Source organism: Salvelinus sp. IW2-2015, linkage group LG1 (assembly GCF_002910315.2).
Source record: "Salvelinus sp. IW2-2015 linkage group LG1, ASM291031v2, whole genome shotgun sequence".
Classification (NCBI taxonomy): Eukaryota; Metazoa; Chordata; class Actinopteri; order Salmoniformes; family Salmonidae; genus Salvelinus; species Salvelinus sp. IW2-2015.
Genome location: NC_036838.1, coordinates 26,485,837 through 26,490,972, shown reverse-complemented (window position 1 = coordinate 26,490,972; position 5,136 = coordinate 26,485,837). Strand labels below are relative to the sequence as shown.

At 40.1% G+C, this 5,136-nt stretch overlaps 1 long non-coding RNA gene across 1 annotated transcript; it reads right to left on the bottom strand.

Moving 5' to 3' along the window:
* Positions 1 to 954: 954 nt before the first annotated feature.
* On the bottom strand, positions 955 to 4,711 carry LOC139028373 (uncharacterized). The gene is made up of 2 exons (XR_011480571.1): positions 4,609 to 4,711; positions 955 to 3,612 (listed from the first exon to the last, which is right to left on the bottom strand). It is a non-coding gene; the product is annotated as an uncharacterized lncRNA (long non-coding RNA).
* Positions 4,712 to 5,136: the final 425 nt, after the last annotated feature.

Genomic DNA, 5,136 nt, shown 5'->3' with positions numbered 1-5,136 from the left:
TTCATTAGGGCCAGAGTGGTGTGTGTGTGTTCATCAAGGCCAGAGTGGTAAAAACTCAGCACAGGATCTAATAGGACACATCGTTAGATCACCTACTTCACCGCAACTTGACCCATATGGAAAATAATAATGAAAATCAAATAAGAATTTTGTAGGGCAGAAGAAGATTATTTGTACAAAAATCGATTTACTCTAATAAGGATCTGGTAAGATTTTGTATGTTTTGCCTTATACGCTGAGTGTACAAAACATTACCAACAGCTTCTTAAAATTGAGTTGCACTCCCCCTTTTGCCCTCAGAACAGCCTCAATTTGTCAGGGCATGGACTCTGCAAGGTGTCGAAAGCGTTCCACAGGGATGCTGGCCATATTGACTCCAATGCTTCGCACAGTTGTCTCAAGTTGGCTGGATGTCCTTTGGGTGGTGGACCATTCTTGGTAGACATGGGAAACTATTGAGAGTGAAAAATCCAGCAGCGTTGCAGTTCTTGACACACTTAAATTGGTGCCCTGTTCAAAGATACTTAAATCTTTTGTCTTGCCCATTCACCCTCTGAATGGCACACATACATAATCCATGTCTCAATTGTCTCAAGGCTTAAAAATCTGCAGTGGGCTAAATCAGGGCCACACAGATTGATTCTTGGTAGTCTTAAACAAATCTACTTTAAAGCTAAAGTATACACCTCACACACATGGTTAGGGGCTTTAAAAATTACATCTCCGTGCTTCTACACCTGCATTGCTTGCTGTTTGGGGTTTTAGGCTGTGTTTCTGTACAGCACTTTGAGATATCAGCTGATGTAAGAAGGGCTTTATAAATACATTTGATATGATTTGGTGTCAGATGTAGAGTTGAAATGTATTACATTTTTGAGTTTGCATCCTAGTATTACACTTTATATAAATCACAGAAGACTGAAATATAACAAATCTGTTGACATTGAAACACTGGATTTTTTGTCCGTTTTTATTAATGATGAAATTATGAAAAATATGAATAACATTCCACCCATGAGGCCAAAGAAGGAGCTTTAAAGTCATTGACTGCAGGAAAGGGCTACCCTGTCTCCTCCCCTTCATCTACACTGATTGAAGTGGATTTAACAAGTGACATCAATAAGGGATCATAGCTTTCACCTGGATTCACCTGGTCAGTCTATGTCATGGAACGAGCAGGTGTTCCTAATGTTTTGTACACCCACTGTATGTCAGTGGTGTATTTGTATATGTCTTGACTTATATGCCTCATATGACGTACACAATTGAATACATTATTGTGGTGAGTTACCTACAAAGATATGGTATGACATATTTGAGACAAAATATATTAATTATATGAGTCATCTTCTATGATATTATAAGAAAAGTGTATGTTCTGAGAACGTAACCTCTACAAAATAAATGCTTTCCTTATAGGTTTCACATTCTTTTAGGGTTAGGATTAAGTCAACATATACAAAACCATGACAATTACTATGTTTATATATTTTAATATATGTGTTTCTGTGGTTAAGGCTAAGCAGTACCTCCTACTGGCACCCCCAGAAATGTTCCATAGGGGTACCAGATGGGGCCACTGAAAATCTTGGGGTGGCACAGCAAAACCAAAAGCCATAACTGAATTTCAGGAATTCTATTATGCTGTTGTAGTATATAGGCTAGTTGAAAACGATGTCAATATGAAAGTTAAGGAATCGCATACTGATATACTTTGGTTTCTTATTTTACAGTGAATGTGACTAATTATCTGATGTGCATAGACTAATACCGGTACATTTAATGTTTTGAGTTCCACAACAATCCTGTTTTAATGTGTTATGTATCGGTATATACATGTGTTAGGCGATTCATTGTTCTTCAAATAGGCTAGTTGTCCTTTTGCTTATAAAGACAAATATACAGCTTTAATTTGAAGGAGTACATTGATTGTGAGGAACAAAACATTTGCTGGGAACAAGTTTAAAAACACCACACATAGGCCTCCAATTATTTTCAATACAGCTTCATTCGGCTGTTGTAGTGTCTTTTTGTAAACGGAAATATTATATTATACAGTATATGTCCAAAAATGGCAAGGGTCACAGTATTGCCCCAAATCTCATTAAAGAGAGAGCTCTCTCTATAACTGTTCAATGTGTCAACAAGAGAATCAACAAGGGTAACAGCCGTGCCCAAATTGAGTTGTGGGGACTGTAAAAAATCGGACATGTTTTATCTCGCCAAAAACATTGGTGAATGTTACGAGGCCAACAAACTTTAGATCTATTTGGGCTAATAGACCTCTTGCCTCTACAGCTCTGTCCCCATTTCTCTCTTCAGATATTTCTTTCAGTAGACGTATGATGGCTGGCAGTCTGTCCCTCACTGTCTTGCAAGCATTGTACCTCCATGCCCACCATGTCTCTATCAGCCTTTGTAACTCTCTCGGGACCACCTGAAACATCTCCCTCTGTACCCCTAGCCAACTTTGGTGCACATATGACCCTGTCACAAAGACATACAGTTTCTGCAAAAGAGAAAAGAAACAATAGGCTTCAGGGATGCATTTCATACTGTCAACTAATACTACATTTAAGCAATGTGCATTTCAGTGAACATAAAAAGCTAATGCTATCTGATTTAATGCGTGCTTGCACACCTGTGTTCATTCCACTCACGACAGAGGCACCATCATATGCTTGCCCTACTAGGTGGTTTCTGTAGTCAAGGCCATACTTTTGCAGTATTTGTAAAAAAAAAAAAAAAAAAAAAAGTGAAATTGCTGCAGCATCCAGGCGCTCTGCTGCTTCAAAGGTGAGGAAACTTTCACATACTGACCCATTGTAATAGTATCGAATCACAAAGGACATCTGTTCCTTCTTGCTAGTGTCTTTGGTCTCGTCGACCGTAATGCCGAAAGCCTCACTTTGTGCAACTTCACTAGTTATGCGGACCATTTCAGCCAAGCGGTCAATTATTTGGTTTTGTGTTCTATGGCCAAGGTAGCATTTCACTACACTCGCATTAACATCTGCTAACCATGTGTAACCCTGTGTATGTGACAAATAAAAATTGATTTGATTTGATGCATTTCTTTGACTTGTCATTTTTCTTTTGACTGTGTGATCATGCTTGGCTAGCAGTTCCATAATAGAGAGGAAATTTCCTTTATTCTGTCCTTCCGTTTCTTTATGTGCTCTCTGTGCAACGTTTTGCGTAGCTGTGAGGAGCAGGGTTTCTCCAACAGCTTTAATGTACTCTCTATTTCCCCTCACTAATTTATTATATTCTGCATTTAAGGATTCTGAGAGAGAGCATTTGCTTGCATTCGACGTTTCATATTCTGCCCATGCTAACATAGCATTAGTATCTGATTCTGATTTGGCATGGCCTACAAATCCCCCATCTTTGTAAGTTGCTTTATTCAAATTTAATTTATAATAACCCTTCAGATGTAAACACTGAATCACCTGAGAGGAGACTGGAGTGCCGGCAGGCATAGCAGTGGGCAAAGTCTTTACTCTGAGAGTACTCCAGCCATGTATGCGTACTGTACCACTCTTTCATGAAGCTCCGGGAAAAACTTCAGATGTGGCTGTTTGGGCCCCTCTGCTCTTGACTGGCATATATCTAGGATGAAACAAGAGGCAAAATCAGTTATTCAGATTTTAAAATAATAATAACAATAATAATAATAACATGAGTAGCTAGCCACTCTCCATAGTAATTACCGATTACATTTGTAATATTTGCCTATAGACAATTCTATTCAGACTATTCAAACTCAACTACCAATAAACATGAATCAGAAGGCTTTATGTGATTATATAATGACTCATAACTCAATGTAGACACTCTATAACCATACATTTATCCAGATAACGTTAGTCTCTAGCCATTCATTTCATTATCCGGGGCACTGTCACACTGTCATTTCTTCACCCGTTGGTCCAGGAACGGGTTGAATAGCTCTAGCTGAGTCCTGCCTCGCTTGGTTGTCAACCTCTGTGACTGTTGTTGCTGCCTGTTCCGCACTTTCGTGCCATGTTGCTGTCTGTTGTTCTTCACTGTGCTCTGTCATTGATGCTGCCTGGGCCTGTTCATCGCTGTCATGTTCTGCCTCTGTTCTGTCATGCTCTCTCGATGCCTCTGCCTGTTCATTGGCTTCGACTGCATCCTCACAAACGTTAACCCTCTGCTGCTGCTCCCCTGTCGGCTGCGTCTCCCCTGTACTACTTTTCTTCTTAAAGCAAGGAGATATCCGTGGACTTTCTCTTCATTGCCTGCAAATTGACATAGCTACAGTGACTAATCGTAGCTAGTAAGCTAACGCTATACCAGCCCATAACGTCAGCTAGCTAGATGCTCTGGCAGTCCTAAATTCATCAAGTGGTTTGAAAATTGTTCTAGAAAGCTACGATAACTAACTATGCTGCAGAGTAACCTTAAGGCATAAACAAGCTAGCTAAGTCCCCCCAATACCTAATTTAGCTATCTAACTTTGCTAGCTCGTTAACTAACGTAAGCCAGCTAGCTAGATAGGTAATTCGACACCGTCAAAAAACGAACAGTTTGCTGAATACATCATTTTTTTAAACTATAAGTAGTAATGTATGAATTACTTACCCGTTAGCAGTCTGGTGGTCTCAACTCAACTCTGCAGGCAGCTGCCAGCTAAGCTAGCTTCCGATGGTGCCACCAGAGACATGAGGCTGAGCTCAGCAGCAGCAGGCCGGGGGAGGGGTGACAGGGGTTGGAGTGTGACGTAATGACGGGCGGTCAAAAGCAGCTGGCTGGCTATGCATTTGTTATTTTCTTTCAGATGAACTGTTATGAAAAATATACATTATTGATTTAAATGAATAGTACCTAATGCAAAATATCAGATAGAAGCATGTTATGCATACTCAAAAGCATATTATGCGTATGCGACTCGCGAGGCCAGTGGCCCCCCCTGACCACCCCTTGGCAGCGCCACTGCCACCTGGACAGTTGATATAGCTATGCATCTGGTCTCTCATCCAGGGTTTTAAATAAAGCCCTGCTTAGCTTTGTTTTTCTCACTGACTACTACCAATTTGCTATCATGACAATGATTGTTGAGAAATCTGAAAGCAGATTCACTGCTGCTATCAAAGTCATTCCTAAATCCTC